Raw genomic sequence first — 16,302 nt, 5'->3', positions numbered from 1 at the left:
AAACATTGGCAAAGTCATTTGTAAGCCAAGGTAGACAGGGCACAAAAGTGGAGACATTCTCTTGTGTTGAGCAAAAACCACCCACTAGTTTTAAAGCTAGAAACTTGTATTCTAGCTTCATGGCCCAACAAGTGCAATTTGCAGGCAAAAAGCAAGCCTCTGATTTCTACAGAAATACCAAAGAAAGGGTTTTCCCCATGCAAGCCAGCAAATAAAAGAAGAGTTTAGCTGCAGATGCCCAAGAATGCATGACTGCAACTATCAGTTCTTGTCATAAATTCACTGAAGGTCCTGCAAAACAAGTAACACTTCTCCCCGCTTTAATGAGCATAGTATGGAATAAAACTGGTTCAGAAATACCATAATTTTCATGTAGTGCCATAATTTGTTAACACATTAACAAGCTTGACTTGTATTTTTGAGCTGATATTATGGTAAAGTTATCTGAAAGATGGGTGTCAGATGTTTGGACAGGGGCACAATTTCAGTGCTTGCCCTAGGCGCTATTTTACCTAGATACACCTCTGGCCTTAATTGCCCTTGAAACACTGAGCTTAAGGTCTCAGTGAGCAATACCTTTTATGTGCAGGAAATCCAGAGCACAGGCAATGTCTCTCACCACCCTGCTGGCTTCTCATTCATTAAAATGCTTTTGCTTTTGTATGTGAGCCAGTATAGAACCTCCACAAAGATTTTTCGAAGAAAAGGTAGCACCTTGCATTATCTTCCAAATAGTCTATTAATTCCAAAATGTTCTTGTTACCCTGGCATTGATATAATGTCTCTACTTCCTGGAACACCCGACTCTAACTGTGTCCTGCATTTTTTTCATTTATTTTGACGGCATACTCCTTCCCATTTTGCAAGCTAACAGCTCACTCAACCTTGGCATAGGACCCCTGACCCAGTAATTCTGCAGTGAGTCTGAACAAATCTTCAAACCTTCCATGGAATTGGTCGGCAGCTCTAGTCCTTTTTTCCTTTCCCCTTTTGCTATTGTCTGATATGGGGAGAGGCCGGCTGCTGACTGTATCTGGTTTATGATGGATTGGCTTTACTGAAGAGGGGACTGGTATAGTCGGGCAACATGTTTCACCCACAAATTGACTTGCTGAAGAATTACTTTGTGACTTAAAGGAACAAGGGAAACTCTTCAGTTTTGATGTTTTATTTTGCCTCATCACATTCAACATGTCCGTGGCTGCCAGATTGCACCCCTCCCCCCATTCAGACCTGGCTCCAGCCCAACCAAACAAACCTTGAGCTTACTACTCGTTCTTTGAGGAGCAGGCTGTTCAGTTTCTCCCCCCTCCCCCCCCATTCTCTTTCACCGAAGGCCCTGGGATGAGTGTCCAGTCAGTCTGGGCTCCAGCTGCCTGAATCCTACACCCTGAAATGCAGTTCATGGTACAATTCTTGTCCACTGGGAATCTTGGAACCAGTTACTTTCCAGCCACCCAAATTCTATTGGATCCCATTAGATTAGATGCAGCCTGGCAGCCTAGGAAGCCACTGCAACCCAGTGGAGGCCTTTTTAGATCTATCCTGCCTTTTCCCATATCTTTGTCCCCGCCCCCCAATCCTGCACTACAAGCTTGGCAATATGAGATGATAGGCAGGATGCACCTGATAAGAGCCACAAATTAGTAGTCAGATGGAAAGAAAGAGGTGGAGCTTTCATCATGTGTCAGTGGCCATCAAAGCAGGACATGTGGGGTGGAGGATGGGAAAAAACAGTTTTCACAAGGGCCCTTAAGATCAAAAGGTAGTCTCAAAACCAGAGGGGGCCTGAAGGAGTATGTGAGGTACACAGGGCTATTTTTTAAAAAGTGCCTTTGATATGGAGGTGGATGTGTTGGCTACCTTGATTTCTGGTGAGGAGCAAAGTCAATGGGTGATATGTTGAGAGGAGAAGGACAAGAGTGATTAAAACCCACTCTCCTCCATACTGAGGCATAATGGGGACAATAGCAGAGGGCAGGGCCCCAGTGGAGTATGGACACTCAGCAGAGCAAGAGAGATCTAAATGGTGCTCTCCCCCCCCACCCCAAGGCTATCATATGGAAAAGAGGACAGACCTTCTTTACCTTTAAGAGAAGGAGGATGAATTTTAAAATACATTTACAAACAATAACTTGCACTTGACCTTTGAACATTGGTTGGCATAACGTAGAAAAGCAGATAGGTTGCTCCCTTTCCAATGTTATTTAAAACTACATTTCTGTTTTCTTTCTTAATCCAATAAAATGGCAATCTGAACCAAATTTTCTCAGCCACATACAGTTCAGATTTTCAATATGAAGTGTGCATAGCCTTTCAAAGGGAAGGAAAACAGGGCAAAATAAGAGCATCATTTACCATCAATCAAGAAATGAGAGCAGAAAACACAGAGAACATTAAGGGCATCTTCCAAGTATCGTTTTGTAGCTGAACCTATTACACTCCAGCACTCTCCCTTCTATCACTTTATCTCAACTCTGTCACTTCCCAAGCTATACTTCATTGTTATCTTTCATTACCTTTCATAACCGTTCACAATCAGCCCCACTCTCATTTCTGCCTCACAGCATTGTGGATGCAGACTTTTCTCTCCCAACAGCTTAGGTTCCTGTTGTTCTTAGACACAATATCAATCATAGGCTCTATTGCATATATCTGCCAGGTGATCATTCTTCTACACCCTGAGAGTATTTCCTTGGCCCAATTATATTCCTGGCTTAGCTGTCTGTCTCATTCTCAGAAATCTATGACATCCAGTATCCATTGGGAGAAAAGGAATGCCTCAGGCTTCTTGGTTGTTGTTGTATTACAAAGTTTGCATTGCTACTAACCTCATAAATGTAACACTAAAATGAATCTATAGCACCAATGTATACATGACTATTAACGTGCACAGTCTTCTGATGCAATCAATAACTGTATTCAAAGCTGTATAGAAAGACTTGACTAATAAAATATTATATTTGCAAAGCAGCCCGTGTCTGTGGATATTCTAATACAAGCAGGAATAGATCTTGCACGCCGTTATGTACATACTTAACATTGCTAACAAACACAAAGGCAACAAAATGTTTACCAATTGTAGCACTCAGCATATGTATGAATGTGACTAGATATGACTAGAAATGAAAAATTAATAACATAACCCATCCATTATGTGTAATAGAACAAAGTGTCCTTAATATGAAAAGTAGAAAATTAAGCTTAACTTTACATGCACTTTGATAAGATTTCAGCAGCAACATACAAGAAGGAAGACAAACTAGGTAAAGGATATGGTGGAGATGATTTGAATTTCTTTATGGATATATTGATTAGTGGCAGAGGACTTGAAAAGACAGGAGCAGCTGTATACTTTAAATTATGGCCTGTAATTATAGTAAAGGATACTGTGGTCTCATTCACATATAACACAGAAATTGAGTTTTAGGGGGCAGAGGTTTCCTCAACATATCATGCAAATGCTTGCAACTCAGTTCTGCATACTGACCAACCAACCCCAGTTGAAATAGAGTGTCGCAAGCCCCGACGTCATGGGCTTGCAACACTTTATTCTAACTGTGCAGGCACGCTGGAGCATCTCACAGTTCTCAGGGGCCACTGGGCCAAACAGTCAGGCCCAGCAGCCACGCCCTCTCTGCCTGCTGCCACCACCACCACAGAGGTGGGGGAGGCCTGCTTGGCTCAACTTGGCCGCACACTTGGTGCCTAGAATTATTGAAGTTTTAGGCACTGTGGTTCGGCAGGGCGGGCACAGGGTGCGGTGGTGGCAGGAACCCCCCCATGGCCTTTGGAGGCCCCCTGGATCTTGGAAGGCATGGATTGGGGGCCCAAGGTCTGGGGGTAAGAGCACCCCTGGTTTTATGTAGGTTTAAAGAATGTTTAGGGTTATTTGGTTATTTGGATTTTGAAAGTTACCTGGGCAAGAAGGGGTTAAAGGCCATTCTAAGGAAGTCCAGAAGAGAAAAACCCTGCGGCCAAGACTGGGAAACCCCTAGCGGAGAGAGAAGGGGACAGTTTTAAAATGTTCAATTAGAAAGCAGTTAAGAATTCAGTTGTTGAAGTTAGAACTGAAGGTTCGCTATGTAAAAGTGCCTGATGTGCAGCCAGGGAAAAGGCTGGGGGTGGGGGGAGAGCAAAGTATTTTCCTGTGTAACATGTGTTTAAAGGAAACCAACAGACCATAAGAGCTGTGGATAGAAACAGTTCCAAAAGCAAAATTCTTAGAAAAGTTCTATGTCTCTGAAGGGTATGGAAATATTGAAGTTGTTCACACAACCAAATAGTGGCGGGCAGGGTGGGCAGGGGGTAAGGCAGAGTTTCACCTTTCCTCCCACATACAAACAGGCAGCTGCTCTTTGGCACACCATCACACACCCACACAACCCGCATTGCTCCTGGAAGCGCAGATTGCTGGAGGCTAGGGAAATGAGTCCTGACCTCCAGGAATCCCATAATGCACTGTGTGAGAAGAGCAGTGCATTGGGGGATTCCCCCATGAGCACACATGTAGCCTGAGCACACACACAGCCCAGGCTACCTGGGAGGGCAGCTCCGGGACCAAGGCCAATCCCAGAGCTCCAGATGAGCAGCCCAACCCAGGCTGACCTGGGTTGGGCTGCTCATGTGCATAGCCTTATTCTGTAACAGTCAAAAAAACAATCCTGCAACTAAGCAAGTAAAACTACCCTACTTTCTAAGCAGAGAACTAAGCTAATATCAGAACTTGCAATTAATTAGGGTTGAACATTCCAAATTTGAACATTCCAAATCCGGGCACACTATTTTGCATGTTATGCAAATTAGCTTGCAAGTTATTTGGATTGTATGAAAATTATGCAGATTAACTGATGCATTTTTCTCTGGATATCTACCAGCAATAGTTGGGGAGGATCTCTTTACTTGACCATTTACCTGATCATTAAACACCCAGACTTTATATTCCAAAATCTTCTAATATACAAGTTCCATTTTTTCCATGAGAGCGCCTACTCATGGGTGCCAGAAAACATGACAGGGTTACACCTCTCCTACAGTCATTGCACTGATTGCCTATTCGCTTCCGAGCTCAATTTAAGGTCCTGGTTCTGACCTTCAAAGCCTTGCGGGGCCTGGCACCTGTCTACCGACCGACCCGCCTCTCCCATCCAGTTACATCCCATCCGGTTAGATCATCTCAGATGGCCCCTCTGTCGGTCCCTGATTTCTGAGATGTTCAGGGCTCAAGGGCCTTTTCAGTTGCTGTCCTGCTCCTTGGGAACTCTCTCACCTACAGATCCGGCTAGCCCCTTCCTGACCGATCTTCAAATCGCTATTGAAGACTTTCCTTTTTCGCCAGGCTTTTGCCCTGTAGTTAATTTTTCTGTTCTCTGGTAGTTACTTTAGGTTTTTTTGTGTGTGTGTGTTTTTTAACAATTTTTAATTATTAATATAATGTAATTTTTAATGTTGCCTGTTTGCATGTTGTTGTGCACCACCTGGAGTCTTCGGAGTGGGCGGTATATTAAATGTCTCAAATAAATAAATAAATAAATAAATTTTTAACATTGTTGAATTAGCTGTGTGTAGTGCTGTCATGGATTACTCACCAAATGCAGACTCCACTTTCCAGTATCCACTACATTTTCCAATACCTGAATGTGCTATTTATCGGTTTAAATATGCTATTTATTGGTGAATGTTTAGATACCAGATAAGATTGGTGAAGATACCAAATCAAAGCTCATGCTGAGGAGCAATACTGAGTGTATTTTCATCACTAAATTCTGCAATTTAACCTACAAAACTGGTGTTAGGGATTAAAGTTTTCATGAGTCACCATTTTACATTCTGAGATAAGTACATAAAATGTAACTGCAAAATGACTCCTTTTGATTCAGAATACTAGTATAGGTTGGAAAAGAGCAGGGGACAGGGAGAATTCATGGTGGCTTAAAGCAAACACACCAACACAAAGTTATATCTGTAAAAAATAAATGAAGACTATACTAAATTTGATATATTAATTGCAGCAGAACAAAAAACAGATACAGAGAACAGAGAACAAAAAAAAATACACTGAGCTTTTCAGTTAAGGCTTCAATCCTATGCATACTTTCTTGGGAGAAAATCTGATTGAAACCAATAGTACTTACTTCTAAGTAGGCATACATAGAATGGATTGCACTATAAAGCCACAACACTTAAACATTACAATATACAGGTAGGCAATTTACATCAAAATGAAGCTATCCTCTCAGTTGCCCTATAGAAAACCCCTGCTGACAAAAAATGAAGGCAACATATCTCAGGGAGATTGTTTCCTGGCTGTATTCACATGTAACATAGAAGCAGAGTTTAAGGGCCAGAGGCTGCCAAACCTGCATGTCCGAATGCAGGTAATTCCAGTTTTGTGAGGCAATCAAGCCAAGGATTTTGTTTTGGAACTACAATCTGACCTCGGATTGTAGTGAGTTTCATCCCCCCAACCCATGGTTAAATACATCCTGCATTACGTCCATATTTGAAGCTGCAGGCTGCATTCTGTGTGACCGGAGTTGAAAGAGGAAACTCCTACCTCTCTTTGGCTGTGATTGGCTGTGCAGGCTGCTCTTCATGCAGTTTTGCTGACTCTGTAGTTTCGTTCCCTGCTCTCCGTTACATCTGAATTTGGACAGGAGAGAGGTGTGGTGGGGAGTGGAACCACAGGTCCATTGGACCTGTGTTATATGTGAATGCAGCCATTGTGTGGCCTCTCACAGTCATCGGCCTTTCTCTAAGCCCAGCAGTTGAACAGAATAGTGACCACATTTTCCCACCCCCTCTGCTTCTACAAGGCCTAGAGCTTAGCCTTTCTTTCTTTCTTTCTTTCTTTCTTAAAAGAAAATTAAAGCTGAGAATCAGAGCAAGCAAATGGGCTAACCAGGTGCTGGGGAACTTGCCAGAAGATCCTAAGATCCTGTATATTCATACATGAATATTTTATTAGATCCTGAGGTGGCTTCACTGCCACTATTGAAAGCCTCTGTATGCATAGATAGGATCACAGGATATGTATATTAGATTCTGAGATCCTGTCTATTCATACGGAGGCATTCAAAGGTGGCAGTGAAAAAAGGAACACTGAAATAAATAAGAATAAATAAATTCAAACCATGCATGCTATAGAAACCTCTCTCACAACAGTTGGTTATAATCTCTTTGAATAATTTTAGATTTATATCTCAGTGGCTTAGATACATTTCCCAGCTTTATGCTTATCTAAAGTCCTATTCATACATTATATTTCAAGTGTGTACAAGTGTTTGTAAGTATGCACATTTTTTGGTGTGAATTACTGTGCGCTCATTTAAAAGTGAAGCTGGTAAAGGATCCTCAAATGCAGTTACAGATAGGAAGTGTGCAGGCATTGGGTATAATGTATGAGTAATTGTACATGCGTACAGAATTGTACATTCATTGTACAATTGTGCATTCATTGTAATTGTAATTACAATCTACACACATAGATTGTTAGTATGTTGAACATAATGCATGAATAAGGCTTAAATGTATTTTAATTCCAATCTGAGATTCATTTAATAACATCCAAACTAAGTTAAATTAACTTGTCTCATTGATTTCATTGGTTCTTGTCATGACTAAATAGCCAGGATGCTCCCGAATATCTAGTGGAGGATACCTAGCCAGCCTCATTGCTGAACAGGATTTGAACCTGCATCTTCCAGACTCAATAATGTTATTTCTGGTATTTTTGATGTTGTGGCATAGACTTATTATACTTGAGAAACTACATAGGCTTAACGCTATCTAAAAATGAAACCCTGCTGCAAAAAATAATTTTTTTTAAAAAAGCTTCTCCATTTACCTCTGTGTACATACAGGGATCACATGCAAATCTGACCTCATAGGAACAAAGGAAACTGCCTTATAGTCAGACCATTGCTCCATCTAGCTTAGTATTGTCTACACAGACTGGCAATGGCTTCTCCAAGGTTGCAGGAAGGAGTCTCTCTCAGCCCTGTCTTGAAGATGCCAGGGATGGAACTTAGAACCTAGATGCCCTTTCCAGAGCAGCCCTACCCCCTGAAGGGAATATCTGACAGTGCTCACACATGTCTCCCATTCAAAGGCAAACCAGGGTGGACCCTGCTTAACAAAGGGGACAATTCATGCTTGTTACCACAAGACCAGCTCCTCTAAAGTGAATGGGAAAGCCCTCTTATACAGATGCCTTGACAAGGGCTTTTTCAGGTCCAAAGTATTGGCTGATCTGCATGTATACAGGATGTTGCTTAACTATTTTGACAAGTTTGCAGAATTGGTACATATACAGTATATGCTGAGGTGTGCAACTTCAAGTTTAGATCGTATCCATAGACTATTAGAGCTACCCATTCTCTATGAGTCCTGTCAAAGTCAAAGAGGCTCTTCACACAAGCAGTGTAAAGAGCCTAAAGGGGGGTTGCGGGAAGAGTGGGTTTGACCCACTCTCCCTGCAAATGATCAGGTAACCCTCCCTCATGTCCATGAAAATCTTAACGTTGTCTTTTGTTTTTCTTGTCCCTACAGTGAGTCCTAATAGGAGGGTGACTGGAGGGTAGCTTAAGTGTGTCAACTTTGCTACAAGGGTGCACATTTAGCTGCCAGTCATGGAGCCGGGTATCAGAGCCATAGTGGTGTCGCTGTGACTGAATTAAAGGCTCACAGCCATATTCTATGCTGGTCTTTGCTTGAGAGTTATCATCCCCTTTTCACTATGCTTTATATTTCCTCCCAAATACAGCTTTCATAAAAAGGCAGTTGGTTTTGATCCAGTTTAATTTAAAAAAAAAACCCCAAAAAACAAAAACCACCCCGTAATAACTGCCATGTCAACCGATAGGATATTGGCTGTTGTCACTAGTGGAGTCACATGTAATGCATACAAGAGTTCAGTGCTGTTCTTTCAGAAGAACTTTTGAATGTCACTAATGTATGTTATCTACAGAGCATGCTACTATTTTGCAATTCAGTTTGAAATTGTCTGTCAGCGCTTGAAAAGACAGCAAAAGGATATGTGGAAATAGTGCACTGACAAGCCCCCATTTAGCCTTATTACTACTTTATTGAAATGAGTCTAAAAAAATTGCACAGTGATTTCCATGGCATGTAGCTATTCTTTCATTTGAGATACCAGAGTCCCAATGTGACAACATATTCCTCACACAAGCAATGAGAGTTTGGCATTGAAAATAGTGACAATGCTACTGGAATATAAATCTATTTTATCCTTTCTGCTGGATCTAACACCCCAGCCTGTTTGATGCTATGCACAGCTGCTTTAGTCAAGTGACTGGGCCTTACTTTGAAGCAAATATACTCAGGATGAAGGTGTAAATATGAGAACTTTTCCAATTTCTAGTCATCTTGTTGGATCTCACACCTCCATGGATGTCATATAGTGAAACCTCTAAACCTATTCTCATTTCATCAAGACCACTTCATTATCTTGTCACACCTACCTTTCCACACGGAAATAAAAGATGTGTCTGTGTGCCCCTACTTCAATGGCCTATTCTTTTTATTCACATTCTATTCTTCCCCAAAATAAAGCCGACTTTACTTTATTGTACTAAGAAGTGTATAATAATACTGTATAGTCGTTTTAGAATATTCATTTTGATTATAGAAAGGAAAACTTCAAACCTTCCACAGATCCATTTTTAAAGGAAGATAATGCATTTTGGGATTGAAACACTTTGAATAGGTCTCAGGTGCTGCAATAACTGTTGTCCCATGGGGATGGTAACATCATCCTGTTCCACCTTTATTGCTATTCCCATCACAACATTCTATCAATGCCCATATTGACTGGCCAGTTATATCCCCTAAGGTGTTGGTTTTTAGACGACCAACCAATTGCATGTGGCTTGCTTAATGTTTGTAATGAGGCTTCAGAATCTTATTGCTCCCAACAAAATTTAACCTAGTGGTTTTAAATGTATGTCATACCCTAGCGTGGATGCCTGTTACTGGATATATTTGACAACAAAGGATAGTCGTAAAGAGAGAGGTCATTGTATTTATATAGTATATAATAACATTGGCTTATTTCTTTCTTATTACACTTTTTACAGTCAGCCCTATGGGTGAGATTACATAATCTGCATTATTCTCAAAATCAGAGGTATTGTTGACACTCTAAATGTGCTTGAAAATGTCTGCATGATGTTAAAATTATATCTATATATTCAATTTGTTATATAATTAGACATATTGCTTTATTCTGTATTCATTTGTGAAGTAATATAATAAGGACATAATTCATGTGAAGTAATATAATAAGGACATAAACATTTTAATATATTTCTTGTTTTGTTTTGGTAATTGGGTTATATATCCTAAGACCTGGCTATTAGCTATATTATGATTGGTATCATAGGATTATTTTCCTGACTGATCTGACTGATATCATACAATTAGTTTCCTGTTACGTATTTCACAAAAGTATATAAGAATGTGATTCTCAGACTTGCCTAAGACGTAAGCTCAGCTGAACCAGTGGAGATCTTTTCAAGGAAAACTTGTTTCAGAATGAGGTTTTGGTGATCTTGAGCAGAGATATTTGGAAATGAATTCAGTAGATCCCAAAGGAGCTTATTTTCAAGCCTTTGTCCTAAATTATACTGAGGGCTGGTTTATACTAGTATTTGTTTTCTAACTGTTGGCAACCCACCTACCAAAACTTGTTGGCAGACATGTTTCATTATTACTCTATGTAGATGATATTGCCCTTTTATCTCAAACCAGGATAGGTTTCAGTTGTGCTTTGACCTCTTTAGGTAAGTATACTGAGAAGGAGGCTTTAGAGATCAATTATTCTAAGACCAAGATAATGGTGTTTTCAAAGCACCCCAAAATCCTTAAATGGACAATAAACGGGCATAGTATTGAACAGGTTAAGGTTTTTAAGTATTTGGGTTAGTATTCCACCAAACTGGAACACGTAAAGCCCATCTTGATTATATTTCCCAAGGTGCTCAACAGACTGCAAATATGATTAAGTCCTATTACTCTAGGGGTGCCTTTTTCTTACCAGCGGCTATAAAATTGTTGAAGGCCAAGATATATACCCAAATTTTTAATGGGGCACAGATCGGTCCTCTGGAAAATTTCTCTCAGCTTGAAACAGTACAAACCAAATTCCTGAGGGCTATTTTTCAGGTGCCCGGGGTACAGCAAATGCCGTCCTTTGTAGGGAAGCAGGGGTCACCACTCTGAAAGCAAAAGTATGGTTTTGCATAATTAAATTTTGGTTAAGCCTGGTCTTCTTTCCGGCTGGTCTTGCCCCTTTAGTGTTATCAGACAGTTTCGTTTCCAAATGGAAATCAGCTTTGAAATTAAAATTGCATCACTTGGGCACATCTCAAGAAGATCTTATTGGGCGAGGATTAGAGCAGGCACTTTGTTTTGTGAAGCAATGACTCCGAGATATAGATTTGCAGGAGGAGTCCGCATGGTTACCTAAGGGAATTTACTTAGGTTCTCAAACTTTTAACTATAAACCGGCTGTATATTTAGACCAGATCTTGGTACCAAAATTTAGGAGATTTCTGACCCTCACACGATTGAACGTTCTCCCTTTGGCAGTACTTGATGGTAAATTCAAACGACTTCCTTATGATCAGCGCTGTTGTCCCTGTGGCTCAGGGAATATAGAGTCTATCACCCATGTTATTCTTTATTGCCAGTTTTATAAGGACGCTCACACGAAATTTATTGCTCCTATTTTAGCCATTTATCCTGGTCACACAGACCAATTTTATTTGGAAATTATGCTGGCCAATGTTAAACCTGTAATTTCAGATAACGTGGCAAAGTTCTGTTTTGTGGTGTCGAAGTTCCGTAAAGACTGTATTAGTAATTTGAATAGTTAGTGATTTTGTAAACTTTTGAAATTTTTGCATTTTTTTTCTTATCAATGCTATTAATTGTGATTGTTTGTTAATCTGGTCTGTGACCGCAATAAACTTACTACTACTACTACTAGTAGTAGTATTTGTGTTCTAACTGCATTCATTTCTCAGTTTTCTGCACAATTTGAATCAGTGTGCATAGTTGCCCTGTGTAGCATTTTAGCAATGACACTATTTTCCGCCCCTAATGGCTCAACCCTGAATGTTATTTGATGTCCAATGCTCCAGTTTCCTTGTTATCTTGATCAGACTTCTATTCCCTAACAGGTATGAAAAAACAAAGACTGCACTGCAAATAGTTTTTATTTATAATGTTTTATGTGATTTATTCATTTGACAGCTTTTCACCATACCCCAAAGAGGCATACAAAATATCTCTTAAAGCCTGATCCTGTGATAATAAATTGAGGCAGTGTCTCAGAGGATTAGATTTGGTAGTTGTAGAACTAACAAAAAGCTACAACATAACTAGTGATGCAGGCAATCCAGAATTCAAAATATTTCCTGGCCCCTGTTTGGACATCACATTGTTTTGGGCTAGATTTAATTTGCCTGCCATGTGGTCAGCCCTCCCTATTACATTCATTCCTCCGTCAGCAAAAACAAGAACAAAAATCAAAACCTTACCTTTGAGAAGAGGCATGGGATTAAACTTGTAGTGAGAAAGTTTTATCCTTGCTGCAGACAGGAGAGGCGTTGAACATGATGCTTCTAAGCATGTGTAAGACTACAGCGGAAACTCCAAATCTTTAACTCATTTACTGCTGGGATTATACTTTTCCCTGGTTCCCAATTAAATATGAAAAACAGGAAAACTACAAATTCCATACTTCCTTGCTGTCATTTACTAATGTGTAAGGAGCATGGGCTTGTAGTTTTATCTGTTTGCTGATTCAGTTCCTGTGCCTTGTAGCAGGGCTATTTCCAGTAAGGAGAAGCTGGAAGATCTCTCCTTTTTCTAGCAAGTTGCTAGTCTCCCCTTCCTGTTTCTCCAAGGTATTTTTGCCTGGGAAGGGGGTTGTGGGTGGGTGCAGGGAAGCTGGCATACTGGCAAAAATCTGCGGGTCCCCCCCGCACAAATTTGAGGTTTTTTACCCACAGGATTTTCTAGCAAACCATCAAAAATGATGATTTTGTGGAAGCAAGCCAAGAGCTGTTCAAACATCACTAAATACAACTTCTGGTGCTGGCAAGATTCAAATCATGTCACACTCCTACTTCAGTTAGATGTACTTTTGTACTTCAAATAAAGCATTTGAGGTTTGTAGAATTAGGCAGGGATGATGTGGTACAAACTTCTAAGCAGCATCCTAGGAGTCAGTAAATGGCCCAAGAACTAAGAATATTGCCAGTAGTGTAAGCCTTTTATCTCTCTCTCTCTCTCTCTCTCTCTCTCTCTCTCTCTCACACACACACACACACACACACCACTTTTAGACAGAGACGTAGTGCAGAGAAAGTCTTCCTAAGTATAGGATGTGCCTTCAATGTTTGTGAAATGTATTGTAAAAGACATTAAGACTAGTATTAGAAAAAACACAGACTTCTGAATGATTAAGGTACATACTTCCAGCTTAAGTTTATACTGTATTACCTGTATTACCTGGATCCAAGAGTAGATTTCTTCCAAGTTCTTTCATGTTAGAAATCGAGGGGTCATCTTGAATTCAGAGTCCTCTTCCTTTTGGATAAATAAGGGTATAACCTATATTTAACCTCAGTAGAGAATAATTGCTTGCTTATATGACACTAGTCCTGTTAAAACATAGAGCTGATGGAGTTGTCATCTGTCCTTAACAGGCATTCTGTGAAGCTCGGGATAAAATTGCAAGGGCAGCAAGAACTGGAAATAGCTTTCCTAAGGGCCAATTCACACAAAAAATGACCATTTATTCATGGGGAGTCCATTTGACTCCAGCAGCAATACAGCAGTTTGAGTTGTAATTGGATTGCCCCTTAAACAGTAATTCAAAAAACACCAAAGCATATCAAAGTAGATATTGTAGTAGATGTTCAGCCCCATGTGATCCAGGTAGTGCCACTTATAATATTTTACCATGTTGTACTCAAACTAATTCCCTGCATGTTACGTATGTGTGGCCTTATGGGCTGATGCCTTTTGGGGCTATCACAGCAGTACCATATTCCCATATGTACTGTCCCTGCATGCATCAGCATGTAGCAGTAGGTAATAAATTGTGAGTAAAATCCATTCTTATGAATGAAATGAATGGTAGCATATGGTCCTAAGTGATTATTTGGACAGGATATATAGCAGAGGTTCCCAGGAGAGCAATTGCTGCACAATATAATAGCATGAATGCTGATCAGAAATACAAGACCAGTTGTCTTTTTTTGGACTGACAGTACAATCTAGTGGTTAAAACAGTAAATTATTACAAGAATGTTCTATTTAAAATCCACCTTTGTCCTAAACACTTGAGTTCTTATGACCCATGCAATGCCAGAGGAATGGAGAAGGGAAAAGTGGCAAGACATGCAAATTCCTGATATACAGTGGCAAGAACCCAGAAACTTTTGTTGTTGTGTTGGCACCCAGCATTGGTTAAAAAAAAAACTTGAATCAATAAATCACCAGATCACCTATAATCAACCTCTGCATCAGGACATGAGGTGTCCTTGTAGGCTTGAAAGCATATTTATATAGCTTGATTTTTTATGACTGGAAAATGAGTGCTCACACACTTCACAAATCTCCCCTTTCCTTTTCCTCTGCCATCATACGGATTCTGAGAACCCACTCACTTAGATTTGGTATAATTTTGGTGTCTTGGATCTTTCATCAGCCAACAAAACCGGATTGCCAATCTTCAGATGAGGAGGATCTCTTCATGTGATGTTGAGGTAAAATATGTGTTTCACCTAAAGTATCATTTGAAGAGAATCTGGCGAGTCATCATCAGGCAAACTATTTGAAGGAAAATCAATTGAAACTAAACTAATTTTGGTAACAGGGGTGTAGCTAGGGGAGAGGGGACCCGTGTTTGGCCCTCTCCCTGGTGGCCCCTCAGAGTGAGGGAGATAATGAAGAAAATAGGGAGAGGTGGACATGGGAGACTCTCAGGAGCTGGGGTGGGGCGTGTCTTTGAACTCATCCATACACCCCTATTTGGTAAGATAAGAATGCAAGCATTTCTTTGAGAAGTTTCTGCTGTGATGGAGGAAGGAGAAGCAGCACCACATTATCTTGTATAGTGTTCCCTCACAATTCTATAGAACCTAGAAAAATGCATGCTATTTGCTAGGTGAGCTGATAGTAGTTGACACACTGGCAGAATTAATAAACTCCTGTAAATCATAATTCTTACCATCACAGCACTTTGGCTTTCCCCTTTTGCTCAAACTACACCTTTATCTTTACACAGTGAGTGAAATAGATTTTAAATGGGGAGAAGATGAATGCCCTTGGCATACTTTTTTCAGTCCTGTGGCATTTGTGAAGTATCTGCAGAGCTTGCGAGACCACTGGAATTATAGACTAAAAACATTTTACCCTTAATTTTGGTTAACCTGTATGGACTTTCAAAACAGCTTTACTCAGCTAATAAACTGAGTATGTGTCCCTTGTGTCCTTCTACCTATGCTTCCAATCCACCCAAACAAAATGCTGAAGGTAAGATTGAGCACCCTGTCAGTACTCATTATCTAGCTTGCCTATTATGTGCTATAAAACAAAGTTATCTTTCATATTTCCTTTCCATTAAAATTGAAACAGGTGATGATCAAGTGTGTAGGAGCTGTTTTGCCTGCGTGCCCACTTCATAGTTTCTTCAAGTGCAATGAATGTACTCTGTGAACAGAGGCTCAGAGTAAAAAAGATTGATGTCTTTGCCAGATGTACTGAGGCTTTAAAATGCCCGAGTTTCTTTCTTATTAGTTTGAGATGTTATCACAGAGTCAGGCACTCATTGTTCTCCATTTCTCACTGTCCTTGGAAAAGATGGATGGATAACTTATAACCATAATTATGCCCACTCACAGGTCTAATGAATGGAATTAGGGGATGTGTACACAATTGCTGTGCAGGGGAGGATCCATAATTGGCAACTATTAATCTAATGGTGAGAGGCAGAGCCCGGTAGGATGATGAACACATGCAACACTTGGTGATCATTTGTGATATGAATGACAGAAATAATGGTGACATTATTTAGCTTGTCTCAGGAGCTAGAATTATTTTCCATAGCAAATAAATACATTAAAATTAAATACATGTAGCAGATGAATCTACCTCACTGCCTAAGGAAATCATTTGGCAATTTCTGCATCATTTAATGTTCAGGGTCCCCACCAGCACCCACTCATATTTTCATTTTTGTGGAACTTTGTGCACCAGGCACTGTAT

The 16,302-nt window shown here is 40.2% G+C and overlaps 1 pseudogene; it reads right to left on the bottom strand.

Annotated features, from left to right (window-relative positions):
* Nucleotides 1–508: 508 nt before the first annotated feature.
* LOC128350490 (MAP kinase-interacting serine/threonine-protein kinase 1-like) lies at nt 509–1,193 on the bottom strand (annotated as a pseudogene).
* Nucleotides 1,194–16,302: the final 15,109 nt, after the last annotated feature.

The sequence above is a fragment of the Hemicordylus capensis genome, chromosome 3 (genome assembly GCF_027244095.1).
Source record: "Hemicordylus capensis ecotype Gifberg chromosome 3, rHemCap1.1.pri, whole genome shotgun sequence".
Taxonomy (NCBI): domain Eukaryota; kingdom Metazoa; phylum Chordata; class Lepidosauria; order Squamata; family Cordylidae; genus Hemicordylus; species Hemicordylus capensis.
The sequence above is the reverse complement of the archived record's forward strand: the minus strand, read 5'-3'. Positions and strand labels throughout refer to the sequence as shown.